We start from the raw sequence: 27,940 nt of genomic DNA, 5'->3' as shown, positions 1-27,940 counted from the left end.
AGCATGGTGTAAAGTAAAAGTAGATGGGCTGATAAGGAATCCACTGAATTTACAGACTAAAGGTTCAGACATTTGTTTTTAAGAGAAAAATGAAAGAAGGAAACAATACAACAGATATTTTAATATGACTTTAATGTTTATTTTCTAGATTTAATTAAGATTATGAATCAGAATCAGTCTCCAACTCCACTGTAAAGTTTATCTATTACTTCTTCTGCTCAGGCACCTGCAAATTAAAACAAAATTGTAATGCTTAAATAAAGTCATATCATCTCAGCACTAGTTACATATGCAGAAGTCATGTTAATCAGCATTATAAAAATGTATGAAATTTTCTTCACTGCACTTGTGCTTCCCTTACTATCGTTAAGCCATGATACAAGATAACTTTGCACTTACTTATCATTTCTGGCAAGTGGATGGTGCAATCAATTTGCACAAAGATGAATTTATTTCATCCAAATATTTCATGTGAATAAAAATTCCAAATGGAGGCACTTGTCCGATCAGACAAGATATATGCATATTGTAGTTAGCTGGACTCGAGCTTTGATAGTCCTGGGCAATAGGATAAGCTGATTTTGTTATCAGTTTAGAAATGCATCCGCTTTGCAAATACTATGCTTTAAAAGACGAAACTGAATCCAATATTGATGAAATAAGAGTCATTTGGATTACCTTGTTTTTTATCATTCTGCGTTGGTTGGGTGCATATTTGAGGGTCTCTGATATGGTCTCTTCCATTCCATTTGCCTTTGCTTTGCCATTAGTTTTCAAGCAGGCTTCTGCAAGAGTAATACAATGTTTTAAAAAAGTTTCACAACAAAGGATGCATTGCATTTTTCTAAATGCCAGCAATAATCAATGGAATATTTTTAAAACATGTACTTTGAAATGTGGTCTCAAGTTACTTTATCAATTCATTTAAAAATCTCTGGCAAGTCACATGAAAAACACAATTTAAATCAAGCCATACTTACTTATCAAAACCTGACATATCACAAGCTCTTGAAATGCTTTTTTCCCTTTACGTCCCTTTGGACTATACTCTGGCCAGTCTTTTTGTTTTAAGCTTTTTCATCATCCTGCAGACACTATCCCCAATTGTAAACCTGCCAAGGGAGCTCAAGTAGCATATCTGAAAATAATAATAATAATAATATTACTATTTTTTGATTTTGATATTATTATTAGTAGTAGTATTTCATGATCGATGTGACAAAATATGCTTGTATATAGTTATTTTTTGCCATGGTTTTGCAAGCAAATTTAATTTCTCTAACTTGAAAAAAATTTGATAACATTAACTATGCAACACAATGTACTAATAGCAATTATAAACCAAATTAACCACCGTGAATCTATTAACTTCATAAATGACATTCACTCAAGGATTGAATTAAAGTAGCCACATAATATGTAATAGTGTATATGTAGTAAAATACCTGTTACATGTTCATCTCTAAACATGTTTTGGCCTACATCCGTAAGACAAAACAGCCGACCACTACATGTTCACCCCACCCCCAAAAATAATTATACAGGCACTGCAGAACTTGCATAATGCATATTGAGGTTCACAACAGCAAATAAAGGTTATAACAGTTTTTTTAAATAGAAAATAAAGCCCCAATTTACCATCTTCTTGGAGAGTTTGGGATTCTCCTCCAACCTCTGGCAAAGGCCCTCTAGTTCCTCCACTGAATCACATGGCATTGCAAGAATTTCTTCTCTATATTCTGTGTCTGGGCCTTGTGTATGAACTTGGAGGGCCAGCTGCTCCAACAAATTCTCAATATTTGTGTCCAGTTTCATAAGTACATTGAACTGGAAATCTGTAACAGATTTGTGATGAAATTAGTTTTGAAAGATCAAGATCATTATTATAAACTCCTTAAAAAGATCTGTACAGTGAACATGGGTTTAACAATGAAATATATTTATGGAATGAAATACATGGTTTTTGTACAGTTTATATGAAAACTTTTCCCATAATCCTTTATTTTTTTATTCCCTGGATATGTTGTTTCACTGCTGGTGTCTGTAAAGTCTGCATTCAATGTAGATGGTTTAGGCGTCTGACTTACACAAGACAATGGTATACATCAGAAAGAAAAATAAAAAAAACCAATGGAATGATGAACAGTCGACACATCAATGAAAAACAATTCATTGTTTATTTGCACAAATAAGTCTTGAACAGTATGTTTTATGACCTATAATTTAATTAATTAACATCTCACAATGTTCTGAAATAACAGTATCTAAGCTACAAGAGCTTGTGCTTTCATGTCATGATCTTCCATTTTGCAAACAAATTTTGATGTTGAATCAATGTATATGACCTTAGCATTGAACACTAACATTCAAAATGTCTACAAGATGACAAGACTATTATCAACTGAAGTGACAACAAACCAATGAGTTTTACGTGCATTGAACATAAGCATTTTTAAATGCTATAAAATGTGTTTTTAGTCTATGGCCACAAATTACCCAACATTTTGTCAAACATAAAACAGTTCTACTACCTTAGATGAGAATTAAATTCATAAATACAGTGTATAATTGACCTACTCGTATTTAGAGAGCTGTAAATGAAATAAGAGATTATATAAAAGTCAACACCTGTAGTATTTGTTTCATTATTCTATAATGTACATTTTTTTTCCATCCTCAATACTTACTACTTGCAGAGGAACTGGCAGAGAGAAATCTTTATATTCTCCACTCCAGAGTGGATGGGGATGGTGATGGTGTTGTCCTTCTGGATGCAGCTAAGAGTATAAAGATTATCACTACTCCTTAATTGCAGTAAAAAAGAAACAAAGAAATCAGACTGGATTTTTTGGCATGTAAACAAAATGCATACTGGTTGCAATGACCACTGTATATAAAGCAGTGATACAATATATCACAAAATGCATTCTTTTTTAACAAAACATCTAATCTCATATATACAGCATCATGAGTAAGTAAGTACTCTTAAACACATCTTATTAAACAGACAGAAAAATGATGAAATTTATACATACTTTTGATAAAGAATTTCCAATTGTGGCATGGTATAAAAGCAATTGATAAAAAATAAAAAGAGACCAGATAAACTAAATAGAACATACCAGCAGGATAAGAGGAAATCTTGGAGTCTGCAAAATACTCTCCATTTCAGGAGGTTTTGGATGAGATGGCTGACCAGAAAGGTTTCCACTTGAGATTTTCATCTTTTTTCAGTTCTTCATTTTCATCTGAAATGTCAATGAGAACTTGTAAATACTGTATGAGTCCTTGAATACACTGACTCCTTGTGACATACAGGGTTTGCAGAACAATCGCTAGCAATATTCACCACTTTTAAATCCAGCTGGTGAATTTTCACCATGAAATGCATCCGAATGCAGTGAATAATCCTGGATTAAAGACAAAATAGTGTACAGAAATGTGCAATAAATTAGTCAAGCTCCAGACAAAACAAAGATATGATTTATCTCTGATTCATAATGACTTTTCTTGTGCTACACATTTTACCAATGCAAATTACATTGAATTTTGTAAATTAAATGGTACAATTAAGATATGTATGTCAAAAGATTACTAATCTTCAGCTTTCCAATTAATGCTAAACACAAGTATCAAGTCATGTATTTAGTCTCACCACCAATAAATGCATTTTTAAGTAATCATCCTAGAGTGCACCAAAGTCATGTGAACTTGATCCAATTCCAACATTACTGCTGCTTGAGTGCTTAGATCCAGTATTGCCTTCACTAACTGATGTTATTAATACCTCTCTCTCATCAGCATAATTTCCATCATTTTTCAAAACTCCCATTGTAAAACCTCTGCTGAAGAAACTAACACTACACCATAAGGATTTAAAGAACTACTGCCCGGTTTCTAATCTCCAATTCATATAAAAAATCTTACAAAAGGTTGTTCAATCCCAGCTTGCATCTTGTCTGAATTCAAACAGTCTTTTTAGCAATGTACAATCTGCATATCGCCCTTGCCACAGGACACAAATTGTGTCTGCAAATAGATTACACTCCAGCCCAGTTGATCTATGTTGTGGTGTTGCACAGGGGTCTGTTCTTGGACCTGTTCTCTACACTCTATACACTCAGCTGCTCTCAAGTGTCGTAGATCATCATCCAGTGTCTCACCAGTTGTACACTGATGACACCCAAATATACAAATCTAGCCACCCAACTGAAGTTGATGCTACCATCCAAGGTGTAGAGATGTGCATTTCTGATGTGAAATCATGGATGACTTGTAACAAGCTGCAGATGAATGATGATAAAACTGAGGCCATTCTGATTACAACACAAAGACTTTCTCATTCACGTCCTTTACCTCACACAATAAATATCAGCAACACCAACATTAAATTCACACAATCAGTACAAAACCTAGGTGTTACTCTGGACAGTACTCTCACATTGCACCAACATGTCATGAACATATGCAAGGCTGCATATCTTGAGCTGAGACGCATCAGCTCCATTCTCAGATATCTTTCAGTTGATGCCACTAAAACACTTGTGTGTTCATTACTACTTTCAAGACTGGACTATGGTAACTCAATTCTGTCTGGTTCATCTTAATATCTACTGCAGAGACTTCAAAAAGTTCAAAACATAGCTGCTTGGATCATACTCAGAGTACCACAATCAGAGCACACCTCCCCGCTGCTCTGTACCCAACACTGGCTATCCATTCGATCCAGAATCAAACACAACATTAGTTCTCTGTGCTACGTTTCACTGACAGACTCTAGTCCAACATACCTATCCGACCTCACCTATGTGTACACACAAGCAAGATACTTACACTCCTCTTCCGACAATCATATACTCATTATTCTCACTATGAAAACAGAGTCACATGGACAGCATTCTTTTGCATACCAGGGCCCAGCAACATGGAATGAATTGCCCACTGAACTTAGACACAAAGACGCAGTGATCCCATTCAAGAGTGCTCTCAAAACTACTTATTCTGACTGCAAAAACAAACTTAATGACTTAATAATGTTAACTACCTTAAATATTCTCAGCATGTTTTTTATGTTTTCTAATTTCATGGTGTTTGTTTTTGTAATCATATCATTGTGTATGTTTTTATGTTGTCTAATGTTGCAAAGCGCTTAGAGCTTCTAAAGATTAGGCGCTATACAAAGTCCTCATTATTATTATTATTATATTTAGCTTGGATGAATATTTTTTAAATCAGTGGCCATAACTAAAACAATGGGATTTTGTTTTATGATCATAAAAGTATGTTGGACACCATCCATGATGTACAATGCTGTCTGACATTTCTATGCACCTAAGGTTTCCATCTCAAATATTAAAGCAAAATGCATACCAAATTTGACAGATTGACGAAAATAAAAAAAAGCAATGCTTACCATTTGAAAAGAGGCAATTGTCACTAGAATATTCTATTCAAAATGATATTAATTTTGGACACAGGGGATACCACCCCCATGTTTTCCTGACTCGTGATATGTCGGCCTATTCTGTGCACAGCTTTAAAAGATGTAATGTTTATCCATCGAGCTATAGAAATGAAATACATTTACTGTAGACTGTTTCTGTCAGCAGTTAAGTTGAGTAATTAGGTCAGGTTTATAGCTAGTTTACAAAATTCAATGTAGAATGCCAATAAATGACAAGATATATTTTTGCAAACTAAAGTGATCTTGAAAAAAGATTAGTAAAGTTTAACATTTTATAAAAAATAAGCTATTATGTGGAAGAGAAACAACAATGAAATAGGATGCAATGTGTTTGCGTCTTGTTGATGGGGGAAAATTACTAAAGAATTTAGAAACAGACTATACGCTGGGGAATTTTTTGAGAATTTATGTTCTGGCGACAAGTTTACATATTGGGTAGCAGATGATTTTGCATGTGCGGGACAACTTCTTGCAAAATTGGAAACTTGGATTAAAATGCAGTATTGTTTTAAGGTATACATTACCATATTTTATATAATGTATTGTATGATTCTAAAAGATGCATAGTTAATCGGAATTTCTGGGTTACAGATTCAAGAAGGTCATGGAGTGGGTCTACATGTTGACTAATAAATTACTATTTGATCCCCTAGGTGATATTTCAATTCTAAATTAAAACTAATAAAACTTAATGTATAACCAAAAATGCGACAACCTGGTGGAGAGGCGAAAATGGATATAAAAAACTTCCATATAGCCTCAGCAAATTTAAACTGAATAAATAGGGAAAAAATAATTAAACTAAACAACAAGACAAATTATGATATGATTTTCATACAAGAAACACATAATAAGTTGACTAAAGAACTAATAACTTCATATGAGGAAAAATTAAATGGGGTTATAATTGTGAATGATTATAAGGAGATGTAAGGGGAGGGGTAGCTACTTTTATCAAGAATAAAATGGGAGTAACTTGGGAGCAAAAAAACAAGGGAAACTTTTTTGCAGGAAGATTGATACATATTGTGATACAGGACACTCATTTTATAAATGTATAAATACCTGCTAATAAAAACAAAAAGCAACAATTCATTGAAAACCTGTTTAAATATGTAGAAACAATTTCAAAGGCCCCCCTCCAATCTGTGTTGATATTGATGGAAATATTGTGGATCTGATGTGCAATCTTACTGCATGCAAATCTTTCCAGAAAGCACCTATGTACTGTTTAGACACCGGTATTTGGTAACAGCCATATCTAGCGCAAAATTCAAAATGGTCATAGGACAGAAGGTTGAGTAGCTACAATGTCATAGCCTCAATGTCTCCACGAAGTAGGGATAGTAATATTTGTGCTAGGGTTGTGCTATTCCATGTCGATTTACAAGTAACCAAACAGGATTTGATTTGGAAATATTTTTCGCAAAAAGATCTCTTCTGCCAATGGCAGCTCAATGGCTGGGAGAAATACTGGCAAGTCAGATGTGTATAAAATGTACAGCAATGTGTGCAGATAAAATTGTCAAAAATGTTTGCAGGTTTTAATGAAAGGGCTATATCAGCCTTGAAAGTGCCAGAAATTATCATTATAGATGTGGCTTGAGTCTACATGTTTTCAGTTAACAAAAACAGAGTATCAAAGCTAGTAACTGGCATCCTTGTTAATTTGACTAATAACTATTTTTAATTAACCATTTCAGATTTATAAATATATACTCAATAGTAGTGAAGTGGGATGATATAGCATCAATGGGACTTACCATTAAAAACCACCCTGGGACGATATAGCGTCAATGGGAAATTTAACATTATGGAAACCCTTGGGACGATATAGCGTCAAGGGGAATTTAACATGGGAATATGGGACTGTTTAGCGTCAAGGGGAATTGAACAGGGTGGGACTGTACAGCGTCAAGGGGAATTTAACATGGGCAAAAAAAAAAAATAAAAAAATCTTGGGCCTGTTGAGCATCAAGGGGAAATGGAACAGGGTCAGGACCCTATTTTAATAAGGTCCCGACCTGATGGGTCTATGGAAATGGAACAGGCGAATATTGAAACAGGGAGGGGTCTCTATTTTTTATTTTTTTTAAAACAAAAAAAAAAAAGAAAAAAAAAAGGGTAGGCAATGAAAGTCAAGATCTTTTCGAGACCTATGAGTGGCCCTGAAAAGGGCCTTTGGGTTTCTTCTTCTTCTAACTCTTCCACTTCTTCAACCATCTTCTAACTTTTACCAATATTCCTGTCATCTTCTTCTTTATTTCTGACTCAGGCATCCAGTCAGGATGACCTATCACTCGGAATTTCTCCTGTATTCTTATCCAGTTATTGTTGAGTTTCTCAAAGCTTTTTTTTCTCTTTCTATTTTCTTCTTCTTTTCTTTCCTTAGACCACTTTTCTTTGATGTTCTTTACCTCTTCCGTCAGCACTTTCCTCATTACTTCTTCCATTTTTGTCAACTGGTCGAACCCCCATTTTACGTATCACCACTCCATCCAATACAATACTTTTTCCAGGAAGCACCCGACTTGGATGACATGGTCCAGTGCTTCCTTCAAACTTCCCACTCTGACATAAGGTGGGTCAGTAAATCCGCTTGACTTGTTGACTTCTTCTTCTATCATCCCTGCGATGAGATCTCCGGCCACCTTTAGTCCTTTGACTTGAATAGTTAACAAGTCTTGCCTATTTCCATCACTCCATTCCTTTTCTATTCTTCCTACAACATATTCAACATCCATTATCCAAAAATAGATATCTCTTAATAGATTGAATAATTTTGTGACCTCCATCTTCTTTGTTTATTCCGTGGAATGGTCTGAACGATTGTTGTTGTTGTTGAGTTGAATTATAGTGGCGTGCGCTTCGCATTGAGCATGTACCACTGGTTTATGATGCCACAGGCACCTAACTGATTACTCCTTGGAGGAAGGAATGGAGCCACTTCCTCCAGGCATATCTGTGTTCACAGAACACTAATTGATTGGGCCGTCAGGTCAAGGTACTTTTGTGTACACATCGATCTGATTGTAAGGCCTATGTTTTGTTTGAGTGGGATTGGACCCAGCACACACTCTGTCATTCATTTGCATTGATTAGCGACTAGTGGGATTGGACCCGATCTAGTCCGTATTTTTAATTTATGATGCGTGCACTGCACGTATGTGTTTTAATGTCTGTCCGTCGCAAAGGGCGAAAGTGGTCAGGCTCGGGCGGAGTTGTCTTGCCACAGGTTAGCAGGGTTTTTCCGATCCAGGGTATTTTTGTTCTAAATTTCCGTCTTTGGAATTTTGAATCATAAAAACTCTGTGCTGTTTTTAAGAGAGAGAGAGTCTATTGAGGTCGATGTTAGCTTTTAGGTGACAGTATTTGTCGATTGGTTTTGCAGCCTTGTGCTGCTGGCCCTGGATGGAGTTGGTGTTTTTTCCATCTTACTGAGTAATTGTTTTTGGGTCCTAATTATCTAGTTGTAAATTTTGGTTGCAGCCTTGTGCTGCTGGCCCTATAGTCACTGGTTTTTTTTGACTACCTTATACAAGTAATTTTTGGGGTGGTATTCTATATATTTGTTATATTTGCAGCATTGTGCCGCCGGGCCCGATAGTCGTTGGGTTTTTTTGACTACCTTATATGTGTAAGTTTAGGGTCTTAATACGGGGGATCCCTGATGGTCTATTCTTGCGACCACCTTTTACGTTCTATTTTGGGACTATATGGTTATACCTAGTTTTTGTCTTAGCTGTCACCTATGTAGAAGATAGACTTTTGGAGCTGTTAGTTAGGGTGTTAGGTGAGTATTAAGTTAGGAGAAGTGGAGAAGGTTTGTTTTGTTTTTCCCACCACCCACCCCCTGTATATTTCTTCCTGGTATTTGAACTAGGTGTTTTTTAATTTAATGATATTTGTTTGTAGAGTTTTATCAGTCAGTGGGCTAGTTTTGATAAAATGAGTTTTTCTATTGTTCAGAATTTGGTACTTGTTTTGTGAGTGTATTTATTTTGTAATACTTTTGGCTAGATTCGGATTAGATTCCCTCGTCGATCACACTCGCCTCTCATAAATGGAGAGTTCGGGGAGACCGAATCCTTGTCTTCGCCATTGGTCCAAATTTGATATATATATATTTTATGTAAGTATTTATTAGTGTAATTTAGATAATTTCATTGCTTAGCCGGTTTCGGATTAGATTCTCTCGTCGATCACACGGTCTGAATGACGAATACTGTAGGTTCTTATAGTTAAAGCGCAGACCTGAAGGAAAACATCCCCCTAAGACTAAAATCTTATATTACCAAGATCATCACTTAAAACGTACAATTCACAATCTTCTCCTAGAGCAAAAGTAATCCACATAGTGAGTAATTTCAGACCACTGCCATTCAGGGTAACGTTCAAGAATCTCATTGAACTCTTTTGATGTAAACGGTCTAAAGCGATATAATAGTATGAATGCACCCTTGACCCAGAGAAATCTAACACACTGGTTGACTTTTTTCACTTATCTCTTGTGAATTTCTCGGAATAAAAGTTCTACAGTTATCCATTGAGATTTCACTCTGGCAAGCCCCTGCCAAACTTCCTTGTAAATCTTCTCTTGCAGTTCTTTAGGTAATGATTCAATATCGTTTTTGAAATGAAGTTTAAATACTGGTCTCGATGATGTCCAACATTTGACTCCTAACCAATCTGGTTTCTTCTTTAACGACATGGTAAGTTACTTCAATGTCTCGGTCCCACTAAGGGTAAGTAATGACAATTCGGTGACCAACGAGCATGTTCTAGATAGGCCGAATCTTGTGGTTCCCAGTGGTGAAGTGACACACCGCAACTGAAGCACTTGACTTTATCCCCTTCGTGCAAGTAGAAAAATCTGGCTCTGGCTAATTCTTTGGGGATCGGTCCTCCCAGATACTTAGGCCATTTTCCTTTGAATGATTGAAGACGATTTTCAAAGTCGCAGTATTCCGACAAACACACAGGGAACGAATATTCGTCTTTCACAGGTTCGTTTCGATGAGGGCTGGGTGACATGGACAGGAGTTTGCTCAAGTCTGGATGACATCCGTAGGGGGGTAGACGTGAAGGTGAACATCCACATTTAAAATGAAACCCAGTAAAGTGTCCAAGAGGACGAGCAGCATCGCTTTCGCATCCCTCAGGTTTGACACGCACAGCATCACTTTCCATGAGAGGGGTAGTGAGAACAAAGTTCTCATGATGCTTTACGGCATCGCTAAGGTCACAGCGTACAGCATCGTTCCCATCGCAAGGCTCACAATCACATTCCACTTCAGAAGCCCCAAACTTGAATTGTGCCTTTCTGAACTTGTTTTGTGTTTCTCTGAAAGGATTCATCTTGTTCGCTTGGTCTTGGTAGTCACAATGAACTATCGATCTTGACCATAGCCCCTTTTTATACTAGTCACAATGCAGTCTCAAGCTTGTACATCGTTCCTTTTTTATATCTAGTTTTTGAAGGTACTGTCTCTAAGGTACCGTCATAATTGTACCGTAGTGTAATGGGTGGAAAGGCCATAGAAAGGTAAGGGCAGTGCAAAGACCATCGAGTGTGTTCCAGAATAGCTGAACCTTTATAGATACATAGATCCATTCGTAACTTCAGTCCACAAGCGAAACACTGTACTTCGTATCCCAATCCTGACTCAGGTCCCAAGTAGACAAATCCTGTTCTAGCTAAAACATGCGAAGAAGGTAATCCTTCCCTATCCGTAAACTATTTCTGAAATGTGTCCAATCGACGGGCACAATCACAATAGTCAGGTAAGAAGACTGGAAAATGGTAGGGTTTGAACTTGGAGTTCTCATCAGGTTTCTCACTTGATTCTTGCTGTGGCGTAGTCATGCTTCTGGTGAGTGGCTATCCACTTACAACCAATGTTTTATACCGACATGTCCATATGGCAATATAAAGTGATTGGGAAGCCGCACTCGCTTCTGATACACGATTTGACAGACTTTTTCCAAGGGTCGACTGACGATGTGGTGAGTGGGTAAACGTACAATCTTGTTCGGTTGATAGGTGGTCACTTTAAAGTGTTCATCTTCTCTAGACTGCAAAGCTTCTTTCAATACGCCAAAGTTCACCACTCGACTGGTACGATAATTCAGAGTCAATCCTTTCACTTTACACTTCGTATGCACTTCTCCTTGTTTGTCCCGGTATTCGTAGCCGTAATTTTTAAGACCGCCACTGGCGAAACTTAGAATCTTGTCGTCAGAATGCTCGTCTGTCCAGGCTCCTAAACGGTCTCCTTCGATGTTAGAGTGCTGTTGACTCGGGTGATCGATGTAGATGCAACTATCCGTGTCAAAGTACAGGACGCGTTCCCCTAACAGTTCTAAAGCTTCGTACAGTTTTAAGCGAGCATGAGCTGTCACGTAAGCTGCAATGATGACATTTCCAAAAGGATCGGCTTCTACAAAGTCCAGATCTTCTTCGTAATTGACTAAGATCAAATCTTCGCGAACGACGTCCACGTGTTTGATGAATTTAGTTTTGTTGTGAATCATCTGGAAGTAGCAGGAAGGTTCTGTCAAATATTCTTGGGTAAACACGGTCGTTGTGCCATTTTACCCCACAAGCAATTTAACATCACTTTGGCAAACGATCGCCTGCCTTTGTTTTTCTCGATGTGATCTAAAGTAATGCCTTCTTGTGCCCAGTATTTCTCTTTGAATGTCTTTTGGTCTTCGGGAGTGTGATACCAGGACGGATAACCACTGGCTTCTTGCTTTAGTTTCAAAAAGGCATCCACGTAGTCTGCCAAAATGCCTTTCTGAGTGGGGTCACCCTTGTTGTATTGTTCTGTCTTGGGAAAGTGACAAATTTCATACACTTCTAACAGTTGGTATCCCATGTCCAGAGCTTTGAACAATTCTACGCTGACCCACGTCCCCGTCAAGGCCTGTTCTTCCTGGGTGTGCTGACAAGGCTGGTCTTGGTTGCACGTTTCAGCACAAGTACGGCACAAAGGAAACATCAGTTTGTCTTGACAATGGTGAGGTAGAACGGGATGGTACAAGTCAGTGGGAGCCAAAACTTTACATTTGATCAAGCCTTCATATTGTCGAATGTTTTTCAAATCGATGTGTTCCGTCAACAATTGTGGGTGCCCTGCAGGAAAGCGACAATATTTGCACACGTAGGGATACAGTGAACACACGTCCAAGTATTTGATTTCTTCTCCTTTCTCTTCGTCGGCTTGGTACAGCAAACTGGTGGCATTGGTCCTTCCTCCGTACAAACTATCCCTCGTGTTCAGGGGGTCCATGAACTGGTAACTTTCCACGAGGTGTTTAAACTCTGGATCGGTTTTCAAACGGTGATGGTACTCGTGTTCCCACATTTCCACCACTTAGTATCCTTCCTGTTCTAACTTTAGGCGTTGCTGACATGTGGCCTGGTACAAGTCTTCCATGGTTCATTGTAAAAACTGATTTTTAGTGCCACGGTCAGGGTAACAGACGGGGCATCCGTGAAATAAGCAACCTTTAAACTCGTACACAATCTTGGGGTTTTCTAAGTCCCAACCATCGACCGAATGCATTCTGATGGTCTTTTCACCCCCTCCGTTGCGGGCATGCTGAATCCATTTGTCTTCCTTGTCACACAAGTAATGTAACCAGCGTAGGGCTTTGACCGAGTATTGACGTTTGACATAGTTGGTCATTTGAGGACTGATGACAGCCACGGTGTTTTCAGGCATGAATCATTGCCGGTACACTAAGGAACATGCTTTGGCAATGGTGCAAGCTTCTTTGAAAGGATCGACCCCTCCGTGTTCCATGAACAGTTCTCGAAATTTTCCACAGCAACACCGTAAAATGTCCACATCGGAACGACAATACTTTAGCATTTCTTCCTGAAAGTCGAAAGGGTCAGAGGCGTGAGCCTGGTACCAAGCGTAGAAAGCTTCTCGTTGTTCGGTACGCATGTTGTCAGGGTCGTAATAGTGAGCCTCAGGCAAATGGGGTAGAACGGTGTGTTGATTGGCTTCCGTATTGAAAAAGTGTGGAAAGCACCCTTTAGCCATTTCTGTCATTCCAAACGTTTTAGGCATTCGACTCAAAGGCATGGCTAAGTAACTCATCGAATCTTTAAACTGTACTTGTCCCACTTGCATGAAAATGATTTTGGCTCCATTCAAAGTGACTTTAGGACGTTCGGTGCCATGTTCTGTATAGTATCTGTGAAGAAACTGTCCATCGTATCCGGAGAAATTGTGAGCCATCACTGTGGCATGACGATGACAATCTCCGTAACGTTCGATGTCCTCTTGGATCCACGTCTTGTCGATGGGGTGTAAGACCCATCGAGCGAAATCAGCTAGCGTGTTCGGTCCTCGAAAGATTTTTTCACGTCCTCCAGAAATCTTGCTGCAGTGAAGGCAATGACTGAAAATAGGTTCTTGAATGCACTTCTCGCACGCTCGATGAGCCACGCAGAAATTAGGAATGTGAATACCAGTCTCTTGCATGCATTCAAAATCGAAAAAGATGAAATTGCCTTTCTTCTTGTGACCGATCTCTTTCTCTGGTTGGGGTTGGTATTTTTGCACATAGCATTCGTGTTCCAAGTCCACGATGTGGCAGCAAATGTGACATTTTTTCTTTCCTCGACACAGGTGTGCCTTGGCATTATTGGTAAGTATGCCTTGTCCACAGGTAGGGCACAATCTCAGCAGCTGACAAGCACATTTCTTCTGTGAACCTTGCATCTTCAAATGTTGTTGGTAACAGGCAGGGCTGACAAACGTGCGCAGACCAGTTGAACAATGCACTCGTTCTTGTCCTTCGCTCAGACAGGGTGGAGAGGCCAAACATGCTGAGCATTTCAATCCACATCTCGGTGATGAACCCTTCTGCTTTCTCTAACAGTACTTCGGACTTGAAATCTTTAAACTTCACCGTGTATTTGTAAGCTGTAGTTCTAAATTTTCTAGAGGGATGCTCTTCCGTCTCTTGAATGGAATAGTACTTTTCACGGTTGACTAAGGGTGGTGAACTTTGTTTAGAGGGTTTGGATTCTGGTTCACTCATGTCCTCTTCAAAATCACTGGCATGAATTTGTGTCAAGACTTCAGCCCTGGTACGAGGCGATAAAGCACGTTTCTGCCTCTTACTTTCTTCTTCCTTCTTCTCAAATGAATTGGATCGTTTCATCTTGATAGCAAAAAGTCAAATGACTAAAGTTTAAACACCATGGACTAATTTATAGTCATAGCAGACCAGCGTATATAAAAGGGTATGTGTCTTGTCCTTTCACTATTCATTTCACTCTCAAACCGAGCACAACGATGGAAGAGACTAGCCAAATCGAACGTTTCATCAGAGCTTTGCGAGGGGTCATCCAAAAATTCTCTTCAGACCAGCCGAGGGACTACTCTCCTTCCTTTCAAGATAAAAGTCAAGATACTTGCTATATCTGTCAGAAGAAAGGGCATTGGTCTTCAGAGTGTCCAGACCGTCAAAAAAGAAAAAAAGGGGCTAGAAAAGACAAAAGTCAAGATACCTGTTATTATTGTCAAGAAAAAGGACACTGGTCTCCAGATTGCCCAAAAAAGAAACAAGGAGTCAGAAGAAGAGAGGGATTCTTCAGAGGAAGAAGAGGAAGAAAACAGGTGAAGAAAAAGAAACAGGAGAAGAAAAGAAGAAGAGAAGAAAGTGAGGAGGAATAGGAGGAAAAGACTGTGGTGGTGAAGAAATTCAAAAAACTCAGAGAGTGAACAATGAGACAGAAGAAGTTTATGAACTTTTTAAAGTGCTCTGTTGTGAATTGTGAATTGGATTGTAAATATTTATAAAAGAATAAATTAGGTATTAAAAGGTAAGTGTCTTTGGGTTTTGATTTTAAAATAAGAACCTACACTCACACACTCATACACACGTACTACAGAGGTAAAATGTTTTTTTTTTATAGTTTGAATGGATGTTGGCAATTGAAAGTCTATCTCTTTTCAACAGACGTGGGTGGCCCTGAAAAGGGCCTTTTTTGGTGTAGGGGTGAGTTTAAGCAATCAACTTTAACTGCCTTAAGCCTTTGCCACGGCCAAGGCCTACTTCTGGACTGCGTAGTGTTGATGATGATGATTTGGTTGAAATCACTAAGGGTGGCACGGGAGGCTTAGTCACAGGGTTGGAGTGTTTAGCTCGGGAAGGTCGTATTCTCTTTGGTCGTAATAAAGAAGTCTGATAACATTTGTTTCAGACTTCTTAACTCCACTAAAATGTCTAACAGTACTGTGACCATTTGATTTTCACACCCTTGTTTCTTTGCTGCTGCTTCTTCTTCTTCTTGTTTTTTTCTTACCTCTTCTTTTTGCTGCTGTTGCTGTAGGAGAAAAGCTTGTTCCGCTTCCTTTTGCTGTTGTATAAATTTCTCCAATTCTTCTTTCTGTCTCTGTCTAAATTTCTCCACGTGTGGTAATGAAGGAGAAGATGACGAAGGTTCCAGAACAAATTCTTGCGAGGTAAGAAAATCCACAAAATCCCAATTCGCCTCTTCTGAAAGTAAGTCCGGTTTCCCTTGGGTAGTCTCCACAGCTGGTGCACCCCAATTTATCGTTTTCTGAGTTTCCGTCATGTTGAAAAACTGTCGCATGAATTGACTGCACACAGGTGCTAGCAAATCTATATAGACCACATGACGTCACAGACTGCTCTCTTCGGATTGGATGTGGGCGTGTTTGGATTGGTCAGTGAACTCCGTTTCAATCCTTCCTCTCCCTATAAATAAGTGTAGTTCACTGCATTCCTTCACCTGTTCTCGGCGCCTCAACATGTGGACCAACGTTCAATCTTCTACGCTTGTGTCTTCGATGATGTTCAGGACAGACATACCGATGTACGTCCGATCCAAGTGGACAGTTGTCCATAGGACAGATACCAGCCTATGGATACGTAGGATCTATGTGGAGAGGCAAGGATGTCTCAAAAGAGTTTTAGTCTATGGTCCTGCAGTCAGGCAAAGCCTAAGGACAAGAAGAAGTCACAGATGCCCTTTATGTTAAGGGCATATTAACATAAACCCAAAGGCCCTTTTCAGGGCCACTCATAGGTCTCGAAAAGATCTTGACTTTCACTGCCTACCCTTTTTTTATTTTTTTTTTTGTTTTAAAAAAAATAAAAAATAGAGACCCCTCCCTGTTTCAATTTTCGCCTGTTCCATTTCCATAGACCCATCAGGTCGTGACCTTATTAAAATAGGGTCCCAACCCTGCTCCATTTCCCCTTGACGCTCAACAGGCCCAAGATTTTTTTTTTTTTTTTGCCCATGTTAAATTCCCCTTGACGCTATACAGTCCCACCCTGTTCAATTCCCCTTGACGCTAAACAGTCCCATATTCCCATGTTAAATTCCCCTTGATGCTATATCATCCCAGGGGTTTCCACAATGTTAAATTTCCCATTGACGCTATATCGTCCCAGAGTGGTTTTTAATGGTAAGTCCCACTGACGCTATATCGTCCCACTTCACTACTCTCAATGTGTTTATACCAATATTAAGTTTCTGTATGTCACTGTGTTTAAGTTTTGATTTTCTCTGTTTTATTTCACTTGATACAAACACATGCTGACTAATCTTGTCATGTGGTGTATCTCGATCATACTGTAAAAGTGCATAGCTTAACACAGGTTTCGAACTCTTGCTATGAGCAGCAGCAGTAAACATGGCATGTACCACTAGAAATCAACTTTTTTTCTTCTTGGCTATAAAATCATTAGGTACTAATGTGTAAACTATTAAGTTGGTAATTTTTTAAATATAATTATTGTGCAGATTTACTAAATGTACTTTTGCGATACTAAGTCCCATGTTTGTTTAAAGGTTCTAACAAGCTGGGGTTTTTATGCAATATGTCATAAGTATATAAGGTGTTGTGGGCTGCATGTATGAAGACAGCTCAGCAGCTTTCTAACTAATATTGCAATTACTATGAGCTTTTTTAAAAGTTATTTATTTTCTTTAAGTTGTTTCTTACTGTTCTGTATATAGTTTAGAAACTTTAAGCAATATTTTGGACTAGTCCGATAACATAAGACACATCACCCAATATATTTGTTGGGGGGCTGATGGGTCTTACTGCCTAACGAAGGGTGCTGTGTGGAGCGTTTTGATGTCGACTAACAGTGTAATGAAAGTCAAATTTTCTGAAATATCACACACAACTGGTAACCAATAACAATGCATTTCTACAAAGTAAAGTTATAATGTTTTTGTCAGACTTCACTTATCCTGATGTCTTTTCTCTAATAAATTCAAATTCTCACAAAAGAACCGGACCTGTTTTCAAGTTTTGTTGGCCCACATTTCAGTTGGCTGGAAAGCGATGAAAGTCAGGAATGCCAAAATCGGGTTAAACTGAAACATTATTCTTTAAGGAAACAAATAAAAATATGTTTTGCCTATTGGAACTGTAAGCAATGTTTTGTTTCATTCAAGAAACATATTCCCCACATGAACCTACTTAAACAAACTTTGGCGTACCTCGACTACCATTGCATTGCAACAAATTCAAATGTATGTCAATGGAACATGAAAATGTGTCCATTTGCTAGTGTCATATTTTCACTCCACCAGGATAAAGACAGCACTGTAAGTATATTAATTACACATAAATTAGTGGAAGAGTGTCGATATAGGCTGCCAAGTGTGTGAGCTATTCCTGAAACTTGGACTACTCATTCCGATGACAATTGACATTGGAACACATATACATGGCCGTTATTTGGGTAGTAAGACATAGCACTAAAACAAAATATTTTGGACTTGTACATTTTTGTTTAAGATTTTATTTAAGCACAAAATATTTATTGATGGAATTTAATGTGCTTTTCTCTATTCTAAATTATATAATTAATATTCATTCCTAACTTATTTTACAAGCAAACTACATATAGTTATATCATTTGTTATAAGAACTTGGCTATATTGTCAAGTGAGTGTTATCTTCACATACCAACACGTGTATGTACTGATTTTCTGTATTTAAGACTCTAATTCCATGCCTGAGAAATTTTTCTTATGCTGCAATACATGATTCAATTTCTTATACAGTATAGGTCCAAAAATGTTCTTAGGGATATAGAATACCCAAGTCATTGTGAGTGTTATCCTTGCTGATTTGATCTTTGCAATACAATTTAATCATTACTTAATCCATGATATGATTGAGGTTTTTTTAAACTAGTAATTTTTTAAATTACATTACATTTTTTTGTAATGTAACAAATCCAAATCACACACACACACTTAATCTAGCACTTCACACACATAATTCCAATGTCTTCACAAAAAGCTCAAAATGTCAAAGTCACTGTGAGTGTTATCTTCACTGACATAATATTCTAACTTCAAGTCAACAATAACTTATTAATCTAGCAATCCAGAAAAGCATAATTTAATGACATTTTTCTTTCATAATTTACTAGTTGTCTAAGTCTGAGGTGGGCAAACTATTTTTCAATGTAGCCACAGGTGTGGCGAATGAGAAGTGAAAAACATCATACGATGCCACAACTGAGCCAAACTTACATGGCCAATTTGCCACTTGTGGCAATTGGTCACAAGGTTGCCCACCCTGGGTCTAAGTCAGTGTGACCATTGTCATTACCAGCCTGAAACCCAATTTAATGCCATTTGTATAAATTCATTTCAAATAAATATTATGATATAGTTGAAGTGTAAAGTCAAGCGAGTATTCTGTTTGCAGATTTTACATTTTAGATATTACAGTAAAGTCATATTTTCTCTTGTGTAGTGAACTTTATTGCAACTGGTTCCAAAATAGTAAAACTTATTCAGTTTTCATTCACCAGAATAGGTATTAATACAATCCTGAATTAACTGTATGGTACTAAAATATACCCTGATCTTGTGTGAGATTGTAATATACAGAACTATACCTCAAGACAACAATAATATATTGAATTTATATTATATCAAGACTGTCATGGTTATGAACTCCAACTTTATTCAGGTTTTTTCATAATAAATGATCATCTTGTGTTATGGCTGAAAAGAAATCAGAGTTCATTTTAACTCCATTCTCTCCACATTTGTCAGTTGTTATGAGGCATACTCATCATCAGTGTTATAGTAAAATGTAATCTTATCTGGATCAATCTTGCTGGTGTAATATATGAATGGAGAAAGAATATTATCATCCAGATTAAAATATTTTTTATTCAGACTCTACTGAAAATTTTAGCTGGATATGGGATACGGAGCCTGATGTGTACGAACAAAGCAATGTGTACCATGACCTTTTTAATTTAACATTTTAAACTCCTGCAGAAGAAAGAGATTTTTAGATCCATTAAATTGTATTAACAAAAACATTTCTTCAGTATGATTTTCCTTTACTTAGTAGTGACACAACTCATATTTTAAAGTTGTTGTTTTGTGTTTGGTTTGGCTTTTTATGGTAAAGCAACACAAGTAAGTTATTTAGTGCCAAGGCACTTTAAGTATAGTGCCTTGCCCAAGGACGCACCATGGTAGCTAACCCAGGTTGGTCCGATGGTAGAATTTGAACCTACCTTATTTCACAGGTCCAGAAAGCTAACCACTGAGCAACTACAGCTCCCCATCTTATAGTGGAATGCTGGTATACTTTATGATCAAGAAGGATGGGTTGGGGTATGCATGTTGCATCTGAAAAAAGTGATGGAATTTTTGTTTACATAATATTTTAGTCATACAATATGAATCATTTTCTATAGATTTAAGATGTATCAGATCAAGTTAAGAAAAATTATATATTCTGTTTCCTGGGAATGTACTAAAATTCACTGTTAATGTTTGATTTTTTTGGTAGTAAGCTTACTTGGTATTTTTTTCTTTTTAACTTGAATACCTAATTTGTTAACATCCTGTCCTAAATCTTCATGGTTCTGTCTATAAAGTGACAACTGTTGATACATGTAGGGAAGTTTTTGTTTATATCTTTTGATTTTTGTGGTTCTGGAAGTTGCAGTATTTGTTGTTGTATTATTAACCATTTCAGTAATTTAATGAATGCAGAGTATACTGCTCTATAAATGAAATTTATGGGAAGATAATGTAAAAGTATGTTTCACTGCAAATATAAATTGTTTAAAATAATAATATATCATTTATCATATGACTATTCAATTGTGGTAACTAGTATTCCATCCAATATCTATATATTAAAATATGTCTTTTCATACAGCTGGTGATCATTTAGATACAAGTCCAATTGAACATAATCAAATTATCAGTGCAGGTGTTTTTATTAGTAGTAGTATTGCAAGTATAAGTGTTAGTATTAAGATTTCATATACAGGTATGATAAGTGTATCATAATGTTTAAATGATGCTCCTTGTTACAACATAAAATATGTTCATTGAAACAAATGGTTCACTGGTAAATTGGCAGTAAAGGTCTTCACTGAATTATGTTGCATAAACTATTTTACAATAAAACATATATGATGCATCTCAATTATGATGATGTGGAGGAGGATTAATAATAATGCAGTTTAAGTTATCTTCATCACATAAGTTCTAGCAGATGTGTCATTTTTATGTGGCTCATTATCAGTTTGAAACTGGTCTATGATTCCTGGATCTGGACATATCTGGCCCCCTGCTGTTGTGCTGCTATGGTCTTTACAGTTCATTAGGATATCAGTTACACTTGGTTTACATTTAGAACCCCATGGGATGGAATGCCCAGTTTGAAACTGAGAGAATGGTTAATTATCCATAATATAACTCCTGCAGTTATTATTAGGTTTGATATCAAGGTCTTTCATTAAAAGCTTTTCAACTCATGTTCTGTTCTACCATACAGATAAATAAAGTCAAATTCAAGGCTTTCAGAATTGTCCAGTTTGTTTCATGTGTTGTCAGTTTAATGGGCAGGTAACTAAATGTGCAGCAGACGGACTGTATATTGCCACTGTACCACATAAATATCAGTGCTTAGTCTGCTCTCAGTGGCTGTGGTTTGATTAGTTACAAGTGTCATCACATGTGACTAATTATTAACCAATGTAATGAAACTTATATAATTAGAAGGCTGTATTTAAAAACTCTAAAGATCTTAAATGTGTGCTAGAGGGTAGGGTTAGCAGTTATAATCCCAATTATGTTGTGACGAGCAAAAAGCACTGCACACATTTGAGCTTTTAGTTTGGTTCTGGTAGGGTCAAAACATGCAGGTACATTTTGATCTTTAAAAATTAACATAATTCCCATGTAATACTTTCCAAACCTAAGTATGCAATTGATCTGATAAAAGTTTTGAGATTACTGTTTAGGCTCTGTTCTTACAATACTAGATATACCTGACTACTCCACAGTGAAATGGCCAACTGTTAAGTTATATAAGCCAGATGAGTAATGTTAGCCATTTGTTTAAGTGTTTTCTCATTAATTTCATTTGTGTCACAGAGTTGCATGCAATATTTCTTTCTAGAATAAATTTATTTTATTTTCTAATTGTGTATTTTATGGTCTCACTGGACAGTTTATCTGGTGAATTTTCATCCGACAATGACCAATTACAGAAAAATGAGAATAATTTTACACTGAAGATACTAACAAAAACAAACTAATGATTTTTGTAGAAAGCATACATGTGAGATTTTGACTGCAGTAATCAGGTTAATTCCTGATGCAGCTATTGATTTCTATACTGAACCATCACTGCCACCATCTCCTAAATTTTACATTCATTTTTGACAAGAAATAGCTATTTTCAATATTTTTCTGTGACAAGGCAGCTAAAAGAATCAGTATGTGGCTTATGCATGAATAAAGTTCACTAGTACTATAACAAATTAGCATACTTTTTTCATCAACCCTCAACCATCTAGATTTTTTTATATTTGCCTCTGTAGCAGACACACATCAAGGTCAGCAGCTCATTTGCAGATCAAGCATTTGATCTCCAATGCTCATCTAACTGTGACAGGCAGTCACTAACAAGCCAACCTATTTCCATGCCTAACTCAAAGTAAATCTAAACCACATTATAGATTTAGCTTATGTGTGAATTTAGAAATGCTAGGCTTGTGATAATTAGGTTCATGCCTTCTACCTTAAAAATTAGGTGTATGTCAAAATACAAAATTATCCAGTGAGACCTATGATGTTAATTTTAATCCCTATGGGATTTGTGACATAAAAAACCCAAATGCTTTATGTATTAAAAGGTAACTAATGGGGGCAGGATCTGCAGTGAATCAATGGTATGTATGATAGACTCCTGATAAAAATGTTTGTGTTACAATCCTGTTATCAAGTCAACCAGGTTACCTACTGCAATGTACCCTTGCCTTACTCCAATTCCCTCAGTACTCAGTAAACAACTAGTGTTGCTGTACATAACAAAACCAGTCCATATTGATTTTACCTATTTTACTAAATCCTGACAAAAATAATTCTCTAAATAAAGCATGATTAATATGTGAAGGTCTCGCATGTAATCAAACTCTTCCAAGCTTTTAATGATATGAACCGATTTATCAATGTTTATCAAATTTACATGAAAAACTATTTCTTATTTGTTATCAAATATGTTAGATGTTTTGATCATATAAGCATTTCTGCTACATTAGATCAAAATAATCTTTTTGTCAGAAATAGAGCCCTTATAGTATTTGCAAGGTCAACCAATCAGATGCAGAATTTGAGTTTAATATGAATGAATATTTTTTTTACAAAATTGCTCCTTTGCTATATCTTGATGAGATAAATCTATTTACCAAGTCTGATAAAATTAATGAGAAATAGTTTTAAGAGCAGTAGCAAGAATGGCGAGTGAGATGTAGAACCACCACATTATTTGCATAGAATTTGCTTACAGCCTCAGACATACAAGCAAATAATTAAACAAGTCAGATCTAAATTTGACCATAAACACTGTTGTGCAAGTCGTAAGAAACTCTGCCAATCAGATGCAAGGTCACTTCATTAACATACCTTTATCACACTCATAATAAGCATCATTGTGAAGCTTGACTATAGAAGCCCAATGGCCAAGTATGATCAAACTTGAATCAGCAGTAGTGGTTATAACCTCGTGTATTTGTATGCATCTTCACTTCTTCAATCTAGATCTCATTTATATAAGCATGTATTCTAAATTTAGTAAAAACTGCACTATATGCATAAATACTGCATGCGGTGGTAACATGCTCAGTCAGGTGAAAGATCACTTTATTATTATTAATGGTTAACACTCATCAAACTTCGAGGACAACTTAATGATTTTAGTCTATATTGTGGAAGTATGGCTTTTAGGTTGGTTAAAAGAACTCAACTAATCTTATACATGATCACCTCGTGTATATACTTGGATTTTGCTGAATTCCTAAAGCATGGAAAGATGCCATAAAAAACCACCTAGTACATAATAATTTTGATAAGCAGGATGATAAAATAACGAACTTGCGAAAACAAGATTCACTCAAGTTTATTTACAAAGATCTTTGACAGGAAGCTAAAAGGCAACACACTGCGAAGCAAGAAACTTGGATGCAAGTATTAAATAAAAATATAAGTAGTGAGGAGTGGTCTGATATATATAGCCGGGCAAAATGCTGTACCAAGGATACCAAGTTGATCTCTTTTAACTTTAAATTAATCCATAGAATAATCGCTACTAATGATTTTCTTAAAAGAATTAACATATTTGATGACAACAAATGTACTTTCTGTAAGAGTGAAACTGAAAGTATTGAGCATCTCTTTTATGACTGCAGTATTACTTCACAGTTTTGGTACCGTTTTAATGAAGTTTTTGCACCTTTTTGCCCAAATATTGTACATCTGTCCAAAAAAGAAACATTTTTAGGAAGTGAACAACTGGACAGTTTGGGTAATTTTCTGCTTATTTTGGCAAAATATTATATTTATACTTGCAGATTCAATATGAAAAATCCTTCTATTTTTGCTTTTAAGCAAATAGTTGCAATGCATAAGAACATTGAAAATTACACTGCCAAGGTAAATAAAAAAGAGGACCAATTTCTTCAAAAATGGACCTCAACAATGAACATTTAACTTGTCTCTGACTTGAGGGTAAACAGGAACAAAATACTGTAATATCACAAAAGCCATGTCACCTAGATTTTGGCCATATGCATGTGTATATGCGTGTGTGTGTGTGTGTGTTTTTCTTTTTTACTTTCTCTGTAGATTATATTTATTATCCCTAGATTATCTGATAACCAGAAATGTTTGATTGTAAGGTGATCCTGGGATGGTTCCCCGACCCAGTGGTCAACCTATTACGGGGTTAATAAAAAAAAAAAAAAAAAAAGCTTGGATTTTGCTCATTATTAGATTTATCCAAGATGTTGATTTAAGCCCAAAACCAAGTTTTATATAAACAAATTGATCAGAACTATGGACTCCAAAGTAGCTAATTTCTTACTGTTGAAAGACAGAAGGGATGTGAAATAAATAACACACTCTGGACCATTACATAAACCCACTTAGCCTTTTGACCAGTTGAGATAAAATAGCAACAATAATGTTAATTCAGATTGATAAATTATGTTTTCTCACATTACCTCTAGCCCTTTTCAACATGGATGGTATTTTTCTTCCACATATGTCAGCTCTTAATTAGTGGCCCTTTTCCATCATGAATGTTGTAGGTGAAACTCTCAGAATTAGGCTTTTTAATTTGTATCTGAAAAAGAAAAAAATTATTGGTCTGCATATATCAATGTCACCTTTTCTGTATTAAATTAAAATACCATATGTGTGTGTGTGTGTGTGTGTGTGTGTGTGTGTGTGTTCATTTTAGAATTTAAGCATACTTGTCTCCATGTGTTTATTTTACAATTGATGATGATAACACATAACTGGTTCAATTGATAAAATGTTATTTCTGACTTCTTACAACTGCTCATTATATCTGAATTTACATTCAATGTTTGTTTTAATTAACATATTTTGGATAATGGGCAAATTATTTATTTTGTAGTTTATCATTATATCATTTATCAGTAATTTATCATTCAAATATTTAAAATATAGTACCATTATACTGACTTCATATTCTATATGATATCCCAGCAATACATGTTAAGCAGATAAGTGCAAATAAAAATGTTTAGAATGTAAAAGCTACTCCAAGCTCAAAGAAGATCTGCAAAAGATGATCTCCAACATATTACCAAACAAAAAGCGAAGTTAACGCAGTTACCTTTTTTATGATGTCTCAAACACCAACGGTACTGTACAGCTACGTCTTCTGAGTTTTACCGTCATCTTGTCTTTCAAACCAGAATTAATTTCTTGAGCTCTTACAAAATGAAGAAAATTTTAAATACTATAATTTAAGCAGCTTCTTTACATGACATAAGATAAATTATGGCACAGTGTTATGTCTTTCAGCACGACGCAACTTCACATTTGGACGGCGTGCTGTGTGGGCATCCCTGACACAGCAACTGACATGAATCCTTTATTAGCAGACAATAATTCGGAATAAATCCTCCGCAAATCTAACATTCTCGATTTTTCATAGTTCCACTTTTTCACTGTTGCATTTGTTTGATTGTGCTCATGAAGTTCAATGAATCAAGTTCATCTGCTGTCTGAAATCCCGGTTCAGTTGGTATTTTCTTCCGCGCATGATGCCGTGTAAATACAAGTTACGGTCGACATTCAAAGTGGTTTAGGTTAATTTATTATTTTCCTTTATTAAGGTCATTTGCAGAAAGTGTTTCGCTAGGATGAGATAATTTTTAAAAAAATATATCAAAAATAAAACTTTCTTTTCCAATGCTAATACTGGATATATTTCAATTTGTGATTGATACTATAAATAAATATTTAAAAAAACATTTTAGCCCGTGGCTTCGGCGCGCCACTCGTTTTTGTGGGTTTTTTAAAATGTTGTTGGTGTTGTTTTGGTTTTTGTGTGTGTGTATCACACTAAGAAACATACCAGGTATTAGGCCTAACGTAGGAAAAGAAATTATCCTCTATTTGTTACTATTCTTACTGTAAAATGACGCAAAAGTGATCAAATTGCTATTAAGATTTTGTTTTATATAACACTTACCGCTCGTTTTCCTCGAGATAAAGCAGCCACTTCAAAATGATTATAAAATCTGTGACAGATGAAGAATGTGGTTTAAATAATTCGTAATCGCCTGCCTTAAATACTGTAGGGATTTGCTAATGTATTTCATGGCCCTCGTTTGAATAGATAACAACGATCATGTATATCGACCAAAATTTGTATATTCCTGCCCACGATCATGTATTTTGTATTAAACCGTATATTACACGAGCGCTCTGTGGCGAACTCGGGGGGGGGGGGGCTCTATTATACCCGCTATATCAGTTGAGAAATATATTGAACTGATCAGGCCCCAATACTCTCGCTCTGACAAACATTAAAATAATTATATGCAGAATATCGGTATGTCTCCCTCTTGCCGAAAATGTCAGCACCATATATATTTTGCAAGTAATGTAATGGGTATAGTAACACACACACGCACACACAAACACACTTTTTTTTGGGGGGGGGGCGCCGGAAATATGCCCCCCCCCATTTCCAAAAAATTAAAAAGTATTTTATGTTTGTGTCTTTCCACCTCAGATGTGTTGTATGTTTTTTTTAAAACAAAATTTTATATAAAAAAATTTAGTTTGTAGATATTTTTATGGGGTATTTATGTTTCCATAGTGTTATCTAAAGGGTTGTTCGTCCGAGTCTGGTTTCCCTCACCTTGCTCGAAGTTCCTTCCCTTGAAATATTTTGTGACCTTTGCTATATGTCGCCTAGGTCTCAGTAATTGCTATATGTAATGGTGCTATATTGTATGTATGCTATATTTTCTTTATGTTTGAGACAGCAAGTATAGATCAACTATCTTTCCCAGTTGTATTTCTTCCTTTATGATGTTATATTGTATCTTTTAATTTGTTTTATGGTTTTCTAATTTTGACGATGGAATGGTGTACTATTTAGATTTTGTTTAAAAAAAAAATAATTTCTCATTTTATTATTCGAGTGATAATATGATCGTTCCTCATAATAGGTTTTAAAGATGTTGATAGGTAGGTTACGCTCGATCCAAGGTTCACGCTTCTTTATTCTTTATGTGTTTCTCCTGGGTCGCATTAGGCTTCCTTCATTTAGTTTATCTGATTATGCTTTATTGAAAGATCCAAACGTATGTATGAGACCACATTATTGTGCAGTGGTCAACCATGCAGTGCGGGAGCTGTATGGATTTTAAGATATAGAAGTTAGTAGGGTTTTAAACTAAGTGTTATACAGTATGTATTTGTGTCTCTCTTTTGTCTGTTTATGTTCTACATGGCGTGTTTTCAAAGACTTTTGATGGGCCTGTCCACTTCGCTTAGCGCCATGTGACTTAGCCCCATGATGTCATCGCTATTTACTTCCCCCTTATATTTTCCCTGTATCCCTTACTATATATGTCTTT

At 36.3% G+C, this 27,940-nt stretch overlaps 1 protein-coding gene and 1 long non-coding RNA gene across 6 annotated transcripts in view; one reads left to right on the top strand and one right to left on the bottom strand.

Moving 5' to 3' along the window:
* The window catches only part of LOC149786123 (uncharacterized), a 137,433-nt gene that overhangs the window by 8,437 nt on the left and 101,056 nt on the right, over window positions 1-27,940 (top strand). The window lies entirely within an intron of this gene.
* On the bottom strand, window positions 116-26,210 carry LOC149786124 (uncharacterized). Of its 5 annotated transcripts, none has more exons than XR_016424881.1 (9): window positions 25,678-26,203; window positions 25,037-25,158; window positions 20,030-20,144; window positions 3,123-3,248; window positions 2,688-2,804; window positions 1,639-1,835; window positions 981-1,138; window positions 679-785; window positions 116-226 (listed from the first exon to the last, which is right to left on the bottom strand). It is a non-coding gene; the product is annotated as an uncharacterized LOC149786124 (long non-coding RNA). The 5 variants fall into 5 exon arrangements; XR_016424879.1 differs by having other exon boundaries at window positions 2,688-2,777; window positions 25,678-26,202; XR_016424880.1 differs by having other exon boundaries at window positions 1,639-2,804; window positions 25,678-26,210.

The sequence above is a fragment of the Sinohyriopsis cumingii genome, chromosome 12 (assembly GCF_028554795.1).
Source record: "Sinohyriopsis cumingii isolate HCF-2022 chromosome 12, ASM2855479v2, whole genome shotgun sequence".
Taxonomy (NCBI): domain Eukaryota; kingdom Metazoa; phylum Mollusca; class Bivalvia; order Unionida; family Unionidae; genus Sinohyriopsis; species Sinohyriopsis cumingii.
This window is presented reverse-complemented; position numbering and strand designations above follow the sequence as displayed.